Genomic DNA, 14565 nt, shown 5'->3' with positions numbered 1-14565 from the left:
AGACATCCCTGAATATTAATAGTCTCAAAGAAACTTTATAACCTTCAGTTTAGTTAACATCATTCACAATTCATAGTCCTGAAATATGTACTAGTACAGCATTATTCATTCAAAAAATAGTGTTTTACCCATATGTATGAAACATGAAATAAACCCCACAAATGCCAAAAATACACAACAACAAGAGCAATGAACGTACTCTTAGATGCACACGTAGGCATCAAAGCCTATTTCTTTCTTTAGCAGTTTTTATGGTGTTTCCAAGAGATCTCATTGCATAGCAAGGAAACCCTGAAGAATACTGTAGAACCAGTAATTTTGTTCAGTGATAAACTGGTCAGCATTACACGCTAAATTTAGCAGCGTTTCTCCTTAATTACACAAAGAAAGGTGTTTCTGCAATACTTAATGTGTAGAAGTAAAGTTACTTCCTATCTAGCCTGTTTTGCAGGAAAAGGGAAGAGGGCAAAAGGGGCAGAAAGATCCAAAGATCTCCAATTACAGGTTCAGTTTCTCTACAGGACTAGTAAAAAAACCCCAACTAATTGGATCCCTAGAGAAAGTTACACTATTTCACATTTTATTAGGCCGATCAAAGTCTAGAGCAAAGAAGCTATCTTGCATAATCCTAAAATAAATCAAGAATTTATATTTATCAATTACTGAACTGCTACTTACTTGACAATGATTAAAGCTGCACAGTGCAGATTTTACTCATGATACCCATGTAACTCATAGGATTCATATTCCACCAGAAACTATGTCATAGTCTCATCTAAACCAAGTGCTAAAAATACAGTAATTAGATAGAAGCGAGACTCACACATTATTCTCTGATACAGGGATACTACAAGCAAAAGCAGAAGGAGCTGCTTATATGCTACTTTGGACAAAAGATTTCTTAAACTCAAACCAATTTTAAGGTTCGCCTACAAGTCCTTAAAGGACTATCCATATAGTTTCAAATCTCCTCAGATTTGTTTTTAGCAACATAAATAACAGATTTGGTCCCACCTCAATAAACAGACAACACATTCATGACATCCAGTGAATGAACTTTCACCTCTCCCAGTGCAGTGAAAAATTAAACAAGGAAGAGCACAAAGTAGCCTGCAAAACTGCTCAACCTGCTTCCTTGGAAAGATACTCTCTTCTAGCCAATCTGTGTACCTTCCTCAAAAAAAATACTAGGTAGAACTGTTATTTGCTGAGAATAGCTAATAAAGCAGATGGGGCAGTATCACAAAACAAAAGTAACAGGAGGATCCAAAAAAACCAGATAAAAAACCTCAAAAACTCCCACCAAGCAGAACAGGTCATAATAAAGGTAGAGAAGTGATTTTTCCAATCTAGGAAATAGGAGAACTAGAATGGTTTCTGTGTATACCTAGACTTTTGCTTGTAGAAAGAAAAGACCCACACAAGCAACAAAAAACCCATCAAGGTGGCCATTCTAGCTCTTCCCCCCCTTTGATTATTTTCACAAGTTTGACTCAATTTTGCAAATTAAATATTGAGTTGGAATTCAAAGCTAGTTCTTTAAAACCTGTTTTAGCAATAAAGTGTTAAAACAGATTTATATAAATAATCTTCTAGGAGTCAAAATTATTTAACACTCATTTTTATAAATACAGCGTTGCATTACATAGTATATGTTACAGATTAGAAACATATAAGTTCCTTTAAAATATTTTAGAAGTCAAAAGGCAAAAGCTTATCTTTGAACTTATTCAATTCTGAAAAGTATTTAAATTCTGTCTTCTAGTTCTTTCACACTAAAATATTTTAAGCAAAAGTTCAAGGAAAAACAGTGAGCTTACTTTAAATGTATAAATTCAAGATCAATTGAAACATTACCTATTCAGCCATGCACTTAAAATTGGTTAGAAAAATAAAAATCAAGAAGCATAAGTGCATATTCAATTCCCTTCACTATAAATAGTTTAAGCGTAGAGTCTCCAGGCAGCCACTGTAAAATCTCACTCAGTTGTATTTCAGCACCTCGTGCAGCACAGCTTCAGCTGCGAGGATGAGCAACACTGCTGCATTTATACACACTCCATTTTCCTGACTTTATTACATCCTAACCATCTTTGGGACACATGGCATTATAAAAGCACTTATATAAAGACTTGTTCACATCCAACATTCACTTTACAGGTTAACTTTGTGGAAATTAATCACTGCATTGCTCATCTCAGTACCCAGCTTGGTTGCTTTATTACGACGTGAATTTGTTTCACTGATAAAGATTGATCTGGTCTTCTCCCACGCCCACAGTCACTCCTCCCAACCTATCCCTATGCCATCAATTCTACTCAGGAAGCCAAGTGCTAAGCTTTATCCATTGAAAAATTACTAAGCCAAAAGAGAAGTTCTTTGCTGGTCAAGGGAATTAACTGGTTACAGTACAGCCACATAAACAGGGCCAACACAGAGCAGATAGCAAGAACAAATTGCCAGGCACCAGGGAAAGAACTTGATTATGCTGTAATAGTAGCAACACAGTCACTGGTTTTGAAGTTACTTGCCTTATCACGGCAAGCAGAAGTAGCAACAAGCTTCTGAGCTAGTTTAACAAGTTATGTTATGCTAACAAAAGGAATAAGCAAGTACACACACCACACAAAAGACACTGTTCAGAAAGTCTGAGACCCTGTGAGACAGCAAAAAGGTACTTTCATTGTTTATGTGCAGGTGGTATGCACACAAAACCACCTAGATTTTTGCATTTGGGAACCTAAATCAAGCCCATTTGACATCACAAACTGTACTGTCACATGTCTGAACAGTCTGTAAGTGGTTATAATGTAGGTAGAGAGGGTTAAGCGGTGACACTTCTGCAATAACACTCATTACTCATTTGAATTATTAACTTTAAAGAATGCTACCAATCCACATATATTCCACAATATCCTCCAATAATTCACGCACCATATGGGCTCTAACCAATGCCTACTCAAGACCACTAAAGCACACTAAGCCACACAGGGCAACCAACTCCTCTGCAGCAAGCTGCAGAGTGAAGGAGAATGCCACCATGGTGGTGTGACCCTGGCTGGAGGCCAGACGTCCACCAAAGCAGCTGTATCACTCCCACTCCTCAACTGGACCCAGGAGCGAAGATGTAACAGAAGGCTTGTGAGTCAAGAGAAGGATAACTGAGAAGACTCAGATTTGGCAATCTAATAAAGTTGTATTATTCTATCACATGAGAATCAGACAAGACGATTTTAACAGCTGTCCCTAAAACCAGGTTAGAAAAAGAAAACGAAGTAGCTACAGGAATAGTTAGACCTGAAGTGGAAAAGGGGGTTCATGGTAACAAGCATAACAAAAGCTACCCACAATGAAAGACAGCAGAAGGAACAGAGAAATAGTTGCAGTGATAGACTTCAAATATATTTTTAACTCCTCCATTGTCCTTATTATAACAACCTTAAGAACAATGCTATCATTCATAAGGTATCAACATTTTTATGTAATGAGAGGCAGATGATCTATGAATGCTGTCAAATAATTTTATCTGAGTGATCCGATTATTAGCCTTCAGATTAGAAAACAAGAGGGCTCAGTAGTCCAAACAAGCATTGCCAAATTAGGTTTTGTTCGAGAACCTTAAAATATCATTTGAAAGGCTTTAAGTCATGAACTTTTAAGTTCTAATAACGGGGAAATTCCATAAGAAAAACTGATGTCACATAAGCATTTCAAAAGCAACACGGCAGTTTACGAAAGACAAGCCAGTTAGAACGGAACAAATAGGATTCCACATGAGCATAACAAGATGATAATTATTAATACATAGGTAAGAAGAAAAATCAATGCAACCAACTTCTTAACAGCATGCTCTTTTTATCACCATCCTGAGTGGTAATGACTATGCTGAGGACGTAAGTTTCAAGACAGCATTCACCTTGCTACCCCAAGGTATTTGGATTAGGTACAGAATTATACAAGCTCAGTCTGATACAATATTTATTTTAAGCTCTCAAAATACAGTCAATAAATATTACAAAGCAGGATGTGTGCACTGAGCTACTGCTAAACTATTTGCCATTATTATCATTGACTTCAAAAAAAGATCAGGAACCATGACTGAGCTACTGCACAGCCTATTTAAGAAAAAGCCTGAGGAAATAGTAAGTAACAGAACGCAATGTTGATAAACCCACTTGAATTGTTTGCTCAAATGAGCAGGAGCTAAAGATGCTGATCTGGAATTCACATTGGGCTATACCAAGACAAAGTTTAATTTCTATCTCATAAAGATGACCTAGTATTTCAAGCATCAAGTTTGAAGAATTCTCAAATTCTCAGGAATACTCAGCTGAATGGGCTCAACTAATTGTAGGATGTAAACAAAGTGCTATGAGGCAGGCAGCTAGAAAGATATATTTATCTAACTATACATCAGAATACCCTGTTTCAGAAAGCAGGATTTATTAGCCAACTGGGCGACTAATAGGAACATCCATCCTTTAAAAAACCTCCATCCATGGCATGTATTAAACAAAAAGGCCTAACTTCTGGTGTAATACAACTGCCATCAGATTTGCTAGGCCACATATTGGGTTTACATGGCAAGGTTTGGCAGGAGGGAGCTACAGGGTAGCCTCTCTGGGAAGCTGCTAGAATCTTCCACCATATCTGACAGAGTCAACATCAGCTGGCTCCAAGATGGACCTGCCGCAGGCCAAGGCCAAGCCCATGATAGTAGCACCTCTGTGATAACGTATTTAAGAAGGGGGGAGAAAAAAGCCTAATAGCAGCCTTAACAACCAAAAGGAGGAGTGAGATGATGGGAGAGGAACAACTCTGCAGACACCAAGGTCAATGAAGTTGGGAGAGGAGAGGCTTCAGGCACCAAGACAGAAATTCCCCTGCAGCCTGTGGAGAAGGCAAGCAGCCTCCCCTGCAGCCCATGGAGGACCCCAGACCAGAGCAAGTGGAGGCACCTGAAGGAGGCTGTGACCACATGAGAAGCCCCCACTGTAGCAGGCTCCTGGCAGGACCTGTTGCCATGAGAAGAGCCCAGGCTGGAGCAGGTTTGCTGGCAGGACCCATGCTGGGGATCCATGCTGGAGCAGTCAGGTCCCTGTAGAACTGGACTGACACTGGAGCAGTTCATTAAGAACTGCAGCCCATAGAAGGGCCTGCGTTGGAGAAGTTCATGGAGGACTGTTGCCCTTGGGGGGGACCCTACATTGGAGCAGGGGAAGAGTGAAAGAACTCCTCCCTGTGAGGAAGAAGGAGCAGCAGGGACAATATGTGATGAACTGACTGCAACCATCATTCCCCATGCCTCTTGTGGGCAGAGGAGGTAGAAAAATCAGGAGTGAAGTTAAGCTTGGGAAGAATGGAGGGGTGGGGCAAACATTTTTAGGATTTGGTTTTACTTCTCAATATCCAACACTTATTTGGCTGGCAATACATTAAATTTCATTTCCTAAAGTGTCTGTTTTGCCTGTGACAGTAAATGCTGAATGATCTCTCCCTGTCTGCGTCTTGACCCATGAGCCTTTCGTTACATCTTCTCTCTGTCCAGTTGAGGAGAGTGATATAGCAACTTTGGTGGGCACCCAGTGTCCAGCCAGGGACTACTCACCACAAGCCATCAATGACACAGTAACAATAAACAACTTGTTTCACTTCTCTTCCCATGAGGGCTCTGTTTGCTTAAGACAGCACAAAAGATTGCTTTGGGAAGTTGCACTATGAATCACAAGTTATTGGCTGATGATACTTTATCTGTATATGCTGGTTGTTCATACTTTCAATTGAACCAGCTTCCAAAAGAGACCAAAACCTCAACTCAAAGTAAGAGCAGCCCACAGCCCTAAAAGCTCCCTGGGCCAAAAAAACCGCAAACAAACCCCAAAAAACAACCACCCAGCTAACACAGAACAGAACAGCAATAAAATACATTTAACATGGTGTCAACCAATAGAAACACTAGTGGCTGCCATAATACTGGACCAATACAATTAATCAGTGAGATGGCAATTATCTCAGCTTGGGGCATAAGAGTTTCTAAAAGAGGAGTAGCTAATTACTCGATTTATTTCTCACTGCATTTGAGCAACACAAGACTGACAGCATTCCTCACAAAGTTCTCTCCTAACACAGGAAAATTAAAGAAAAGTTGCTTAAAGGAAATGGTTATCCAGTTTCAGTTCTCACACACGAAACAGCACTCACATTTTGGAATGGAATCATCACCACAACCCAGAAAGAACTTGGGAATAACTCCATTCAGTTAAATTCACCCCAGAGCTTAACCAAGCAGTTCAGGAGCCAAGTGGTTCCTACAAGTGAGGCATAATTCTATGTTCACTAGATATTACATTACTTAGATTGGTTAGATTATTTCACATAAATAACAAAAAAAAAAAGCAAGCTTTTAAGCTTTTATTTGTAACTATTAAGGAAAAGAGAGAATCTGAAGAGTTTGGGGGAAAAAGCTTTAAAAAAGCATTATTCAAGGGCTGTAGAAGTGTGCCTAAAAGTTGATGCTGCATATTTGTAGTTCCAATTCACAGAATCATTTTGGTTAGAAGAGACCTTTAAGATGATAAAATACAACCATTAACCTAGTGCTGCCAAGTCCACCGCTAAACCATGTCCCCAAGCACCACATCCACACGTCTTTCAAGTACCTCCAGGGATGGTGACTCAACCACTTCCCCGGGCAGCCTGTTCCAATCACTGACAATCATTTTGGTAAATGTTTTTTCCTAACATCCAGTCTAAACGTCCCCTGGCACCCTAACCTCATCTAAACGCCCACCTGGCTACAACCTCCTTTCAGGTAAGAGCAGTAAGGCCTCCCCTCAGCCTCCTTTTCTCCAGCCTAAACAACCCCAGTCCTCGTAAGACTTGTGCTCTAGACCCTTCACCAGCTCCATTGCTCTTCTCTGGACACTTCAGCACTTCAATGTCTTTTTTGTAGTGAGGGGCCCAAAACTGAACACAGGACTCATGGTGCAGCCTTACCAGTGCCAAGTACAGTAGGACAATCACTTCCCTGGACCTGCTGGCCACACCATTTCTGACACAACCCAGGGTACACTGCCAGCTCACATTCAGCCAGCTGTTGACCAACACCTCCAGGTCTTTTTCTTCCTGACAGCTTTCCACCCACTCTTCTCCCAGCCTGTAGCACCGCTTGAGGTTGTTGTGACCCAAGTGAAGGACCCAGCACTGAGCCTTGTTGAACCTCATACAATTTGCCTTGGCCCACTGGCCCAGCCTGCCCCAAACCCCCTGTGAAGCATTCCAGCAGATCGACACTCCTGCACAATTTGGTATTGCTTTCAAATAAAATTCTTATTTCAATATTCTCCTACCACTACTGTGCTAAGTAAGAAGTTCTATGTAAGTTGGTTTTGGAACACAGAACCCTTGGCTATGCTCAGACAGCAGAGCATGACAGGCCACGTACAAGAACTCTGCTAGTCCTTTCAGAGCTCAGTCAATACATACCTTTTGTTGTTACAAACACCAGTTGGTATGTGATAAAAATCAGATTTATGAGTCCTGTTTGTGCTAGAGACACAATAATATTAGCAAGACAGAAAGAATATCACACTTCTGCAGAAAGATACTTCACAATGAAGATTACAGTAGCACCACAGTCATTCAGTTTTAGTAAACAACCCGCTGCTTTATAGTCAAAAGCTAAGAGTTTACAAGTATATCACGATTCCGTGATACATAAATCGCAACAGGCAGAAGATATTTAACACACATACTTGTGACCTCCTCTGAGCCCACTGTCACTTAAAACCTGCGTGGCACCTATTCTCAGGGCGGCTACTGTGTCCCATCTCTAAATTTATGTCAGCAGATTACATAAAATCCAGGCCTTTGGGCTTCAAAACTGTTTGAAACATATTTAATAATAAGATTTGACAGACTGCTCTTAATCTTGTTATTTTTGCCATTATATCATAATCTATTTTGTCCTTCACTGGTTTGGAGTGTATGACAAAAGGTAAAGCAGCTTGTTTAAAAGTTTCCAGTCTGTAAATGCCTTACAATTAATCCTTAACTTTAGCATAGTCCAACACAAGCAAAAAGGGTTAATAACATGCATCAGCCCAAAAAAACCCAAACTGCAAGATGCAGGTTTCCAACGCTGTCAAAATATTTACACAACATGTTGTGTAAGCCAAAACAGTTTTTAAATATTTGCATATTCTAAAAGTTGAACCAAACCACATCACTTAGAGCCTTAGAGACATTTTCTTTTTGCTTCAGAGCTCATTACTGTGCAGCGTTACAATAACCATGCTAGCTCTATCCCTATTTACTAATTAGGGCTGGGTGCCTTCTCAAATATTGACACATCCTGTCCACCAAGATTCACAGGACTCTACCAATGCACACCAGTTCACAGCGCCTCGAGCGGAATCACTCACACTCCAAGAAGCACACATCAAGGTGGATTCCAGATCAACACCATTAGAGAAATTTTGACAGTTCCCTGGCCCCAGGCAAGGAACCTTGCAGGACAACACGTAAACGAATGACATTCAAGTCTTGTGACAGATTCAACTATAACTGTATACAGGGAACCATCCCTGGATACAACAGCCTTTTTACTATTGACTTCAGGTTATTCTTCCCAAGCCCAGTGAGCCAACTGGCCAGGTAACATTCAGAATAAGTGCACCATTCTATTCAACCACACACTCAGCTTGGTTTATGTCGGTACAGTTACATCACTGCTATTTCCTGCTTTCTTCCTTTTCATGTCCTGAGAACAATTCGTTGCTACATTAAGTCAAGCCAAAAACCCGCAACTAGATTTAGTTGAAAGGAACAATGCCACTTCTTGAAGCTTTATGGATTAAGGCAGAACTTAAGTTAAATCCTATGTTACAAAAAAGTTGTTCATCTCTCAGACTAATCTTCAATTCAAGAACTAGAGACTTCATTCCAGGTCTCAGGCAACAAGTCATTAAATCTTACAATTTCTTTTAAAAAGCAGAGATCCCAAGAACGAACAGAACAATACTCCAATGTATTAATTTGTGAGCATGTTTAAACAGATCCACTAAAACAAGAAAAACAAAACCCCACAAACCCAACACTTCCATCTGCATCTACCAGTCAGTCTCCTGGCTTTACTGCATGAGAGGATGCAACATTTTCTACAACCTGCTACTCCCACATCAAGAAAACCATGGACTGTCCCAGAAGCAGAAAGCTACCTTTCAGCTAACCCGTATTACTCCCATGGATTCGTACAAGCACAGGGAATTCCTGACAAGGAGCACCACCACAAAACATTTTATCCCTTGCCATCGCTGTGACAAGTGCAGAAATCTCTTATCCTGCGCTTGCAGGCTACTGACTCAAGTCACTGTAACCTTTAGGCTCATTTCAGCCACAAGCAAGGAAGCACAGAACTGACATAAGGACATCTTAAAGCACATAGATCACTTGGCTCTAGAGAAGGGAAGGGTACCATATAAACAGACCATGAGAATAAAATTTCTCATGCTTGATGCAAATCGCCAAAATATATCACATGGTACAAATAACAGGTTGACAATGTTGATTTTCAGACCAACATTCATATGTCCTGACACTACAAAAAAAAAAGCAGACATCTACCAATTAGAAAAATTTATACTCTAGGTATTTTCTGAAAATATTAATTACAAATAAGCATAGATCAAAACGTTCCTCAAAATACCACTGTGGAGTAAGAAAGTCATGTTACTATAGTAGTATTCCAAACACTAAAGGAATAAAAAAGTATTAAAAACACAATTAAATATATGCTACAAGCTAAAATTGGTTTTGTTACAGAAAGGACTTGTGGAATATAGAGACTCTCTCATAAACAGTTTAAAAGAAGAAGTTTAGGAACACCTAAGGCCAGACAAAGACACATACAGCTAACAGCACAGCCCAGCAATCATAAATGCCATCTAATTTGTCAGCTTGATATTAACTACTGCATCTATTTGCAGCACACCCTCTTCAAAATGAGAGTAAAAACATACAGTAAAAAAAGATAGTAACTCAAAAAGAGCTTTGCCTAGCAACCAACTATTTCATCACTAACTACAACTGTGCTCTGTATCTTCCCTTTAACGCTGATACTGTTGCTTGGATGTGTGGTATGCAGTTTAACCCCCAGGGCAGTTTTTAATGTTTATTCGAGTATGGCACTGCACAGCACACAGATCCTGAGCCAGAAAAACTGACTCTAGAACTGTAAACTATGCACGGAGGGGAGTTTGGAGTACTTGAACACTGAACAGCCATGCCAAGGTTAATGCTACTGAGGACAGAGCAGCATCTGCACTCCTTCCTGCTTGCCATACCTTAGCTGGGGTAGAGTACGATCAGAGATCTCTAAAACGATGCTGCGTTGTGCTAATTAGACATGCCCTGTGCGCTAACACACACACTACTATTCAAGCTGATTCAGTCATAATTGGCAGAACATAATCTACTATCTTTGAAGGCACATAGCAACTTTGACAAAATATAATTTCAGGCAGGTACAGGTCTGAAACAGCAAGCACATCAGCCCTTGGTGCTAATAACATCAACAGTTACAAACACAATTAAGCAGTTTTGCCCATCTGAAATACAGCTGGCAAGCTGTTTTACTTACTTCTTTCCTTTAGGCAGAAATACAAGTCTTCCCTTCTCTCCCCCCCCCCCCCCCCCCCAAAAAAAAAAAGGAGCAATGAAGCAATGTTTTTATATTGGTCTCATCAAAGCTGTACAAGAATGATCTTTTTGTTACACCAGAATGGAAAAAGTCAGTTGCTTACATAATGTAGTCCACTATGACTACTACAGTAATGCTGCTAAGTGTTTTTACCTTTTCAAAGTAGTTAAAGGGTTCTATCTTTAGCAAAAGGCTGAACAAACTCTGGAATTAAATCCAAATTAGGAGGGAGGAAAAAAATCCCCCCTGCAGCAAGAGAAAACAGTCTTACGGTAACCCGTTCAAGCAGTCTGTTTTGAGGTCATGGAGTGCAACAGAAGAAAACAAAAGTGTCTAATTCATTGTGAAGCTCATTTTTTTACCCCAGTCTAGGTCATGTACAAATTATCAAACTTGCTAAAACAGGTACAGGAAATATGAGCAGTGCCATAGTCATTTTAAATCATCCTAACTAAACTACGGTCTTAAACAAGAACAGCTACAGAGAAAGCTGAAGACGTAAAACTGCAAGATTGCATTCCGTGTCCAAATATTCACTTTACAAAGGACAGCGTACGTCACTCACACCCTTCTGGCTTCCCTTACAGCTGGGGGAAAAGGACGAAGCCTCCCTCAGAAGACTTGAGTCTATCAGCTTCTGAGTCATTACAACCAGAGCCGGCCAAGCAGCTGGGAAAGATGGATACAGCAAGCCAGGCAGGCGCTGTGGACACCCAGTCGCTCTCTAACCAGGTAGCCTCGATACACATAAAGAGGCTTCTGTCTCTCACGCGTACGTTAGACTTCGGGAGATGGGGTGATTCTTTCCGCAAGCCAAAAAAGGGAAAGCCAAGAGAGAAGGCGGCAATGGGCAGACCGAGAAGCCTGACTTGGCTGGGTCGTTACCGGCGCTCAGGAGGCCGTGAGCCGCTTAAAAACCTCGCTCTCCCCCGCAGAAACACCTCCTCCCACCGAGTCGGCATCGCTACCTGCCAGCATCCAGGACGCCGGGATTTCACACCCGTGAGGGAAATAAAAAGAAACCCCAGCTACCCATCGGTGTCCCTCCTCGGCCCTCTTTTCCTCCCCTCCCAAAACCAAAGCCGTCGCCGCCGAGCGGGTCGCTAAACTTCCCCGAGCAGCGAGCTCTTCCCTCCGACAGGAACCGAGCCTCCCCACAAGCCCGTGGCGTCATCCCCGGCGAGCCCCAGCCCTGCCCTTCCCCGCCAGGCGCCCTGCAAGGAGAGCTTCACCTTCCCCGCGCCCGCCCGAGAGGAAGCCCCGGCACCGCCGCGGGGCTCGCGGGCCTGCGACCTGCCCCCCCCCACCCCCCCTTTCCCCAAGCACCCCTGGCCCCCTCCCCAAGGCGCGCGCTGCCCCTCCGCCTCGCCGTGACGCCTCGGCACTATCACTCCCGTCCCGGTCCCCGCTCCGCTCCTCCCCGCCCCGCACCACCGCCGCGCCGCAGGGGCGCAGAGCCCCACCGGCACCCAACGGGGCCTTCACAGCACACCGCCCGCCCCACCCCGAGAAGCCTGACCACGCCGCGGGGCACCAGCCGTGCTGAGGCGAGGCGCGACGGCAGAACCAAGCCCCCCTCCCCGCGCCCGCCAGCGGGACCCCCGCCGCCCGCCACCCCGCAAAGGCTCCGACGGGCGTCTAAAGCCCGGCCTCCGCCTCAAGCCTCTCCCTGAGGCTAGGGCCCAAGGCGCCGCCCTCACCTGAAGCCGGGAACTGGCCGCCCCCTGTGCCCGCCGGCGAAGGAGTGTGAAGGGCTAATGAGACGGCGAGAGAGCGCGGAGGACCGAGAGAGAAACCGCAGCGCTGCACCCCGCTCCCCGCCGCACTGACTACTGCCGCCGCCACCCCCCGCGCCCGGCTACGCCCGCCTCCTCCCCCGCCCCTCCAATTGGCGAACGCCCAGGCACCTCTCGATTGGGTAAGAGCGAAGGGTATACTCCCGCCTCGCCGCTGCCCATTGGCTCTTCCCGCCTGCCAGTTAACGCCGCTTCCTAGTTGATGGCTGGAGGGGGCAAAGGTACTGGGTGGACGGTACCAGCGGGGGCGAGAGTTGGGCGGGGGCGCGCGCGTCTCCGCGGCCGGCGGGAGCTCCCTAACGGTTGCAGGGGGCCGTTAGCACCTATCCCGCCCCCGGGTGGCTCGAGGCCCGTCCCCCCGCTGGTCCCGCGGGCCGAGCCCCCGGCTCAGGGGGCGATAGGCGTGCGAGGAGCTGTGTGCGCTTCATGAGAGGGCGGCGGGGGTACGTTCGGTGGTGCCAGCCGCGGCCACCCCGCCCCAGCCGGGCAGCCTGCCCGCCCCGACGGGCTGGCCGAGAGGGCAGCCGCTGTGCATATAGGTGTAGATAGGTATCTACGTGGTCGGAAATCGCTGGCGGTAACGCTGTGCAACACCGGCAAGCTGCGGCGTGAATAAACGCTTATGTCCCGTTTCCACTGGGGGGGGGGGGGGGGGGGAGAGGGGGGGAGGCAGCCGTGAAGGAGCAGAAGCTTTCGCTTCCCGGAGCGGAGTTTGTCCGAGCCGGTAGATCCTGCAAAGCGACGGGGTCTTTTCAACGCCCGGCAGTGGCGAAGGCTTTAACTCCCCTTCTGATCCCGCCGCGCAGCGCAGTGCCCTCTAACAGCACAATGCGGCAACGCCGGTGCTGCATTTATTGCGCTTCTGGCCCCTGTCTGTCAGCTGAAGCCGCCTTTTGCCGGAGGAGACAGCGCGGGACTTCGCGGGCTCGTCTGTCAGCCGCCTTTCAGGAGCGGGTAGCTCAAGGACGGGGCCACCTTTACAACAGCGACGCTGATGTGGTGCAACCTCCGTGCGGGGACGTGCGCGGTACCTGAGCGGTATCGCAGGCAGAACTGTTACTCCCGCCCTTGCCTATCTTTTAGGCTTATTTACTTTAGACAGACGATTATGTCAAGTCCCCAGCAGCAGCCACCGCGGTAACCTTATTTCGTCCCTTTAGCCTTTGCCTTCTCCTCTACCAATTTCAGCGTTTCCCTCACATCTGCCCTTCTCATCACTCACCAACTGCCTCCAGCGTTGTCCCAGAGGACAGCCTGGTTTGAGGACAGCGAGAGCTCTGGATGATTGGGTAAGGCTGCCAAACAGTCCTAGGAGCACTTTCCTCTTGGCCGTGTTTCTTACGCAAGTTTGCATATAATCAGCATAGACGCCGAGTCTTCCTGTACTCTTTCACTAAGTGTGTGACTCATTAACTTCAGGAGTTTTAAGTTCACTGGGAATTTAGATTAGCTCAGTAGAGCTATGAGACCATGGCACCGGGGTAAATGTTACCTTCTGAAGCAATGATGTCCTTTAAAAGTTGATTTGAGTTAATTGCAATTAAGTTTACTGCAAAATTTGGACAGGTTGCTAAGTTTTGTAGGATTTAACACTATTTCTCCCTTCTCTCTCCTGTGTTGAAAGTCAGAAGTCACATCTGAGAGGAGGAATCTTGATGTTTATTGTTTCTTCTCTCACTTCTGACCATAGATAGGCTTTAGTTTTCCATACAGTGTGTCTCATTAAATATGACCTCAAGCCTTGCGTAAACCAGCTCTCTTTAGAGATTACAAGTTATATATATAATCGTAAATACAGCTCTTTCTGTATGGACACGAATCAAGCTTCCGTTTCGCCTAGAGCATTGTCAAAGCTGGAAATCCTCCCTGCCAGAACACTTAGACTTTCTTCAACCTCAACATCAAAACAGTCATTCATCTCTTTGTATGGTCAAATAATGCTCAAACTTGTTCGAAGATTGAAGAAACAGAACAGGAATTCAGTGTAAATCATAGCGCTCCCTGCTAGAACTAAGGTCATACTGTGATGAAAAGGAATTCCATTTTGGCAGAGGACAGAAGTTCAACCTG

The 14565-nt window shown here is 44.5% G+C and overlaps 1 protein-coding gene across 1 annotated transcript in view; it reads right to left on the bottom strand.

The window, feature by feature from the left end:
* The window catches only part of PACSIN2 (protein kinase C and casein kinase substrate in neurons 2), a 64265-nt gene extending 51767 nt beyond the window's left edge, over positions 1-12498 (bottom strand). The window contains exon 1 of the mRNA XM_084266292.1: positions 12400-12498. The gene's annotated coding sequence lies outside the window, so the exon portion shown is untranslated. The remainder of the gene's footprint in view (positions 1-12399) is intronic.
* Positions 12499-14565: the final 2067 nt, after the last annotated feature.

Source organism: Gallinula chloropus, assembly GCF_964237585.1.
Source record: "Gallinula chloropus genome assembly, chromosome: 1".
In the NCBI taxonomy this organism is placed as follows: domain Eukaryota; kingdom Metazoa; phylum Chordata; class Aves; order Gruiformes; family Rallidae; genus Gallinula; species Gallinula chloropus.
The sequence above is the reverse complement of the archived record's forward strand: the minus strand, read 5'-3'. Positions and strand labels throughout refer to the sequence as shown.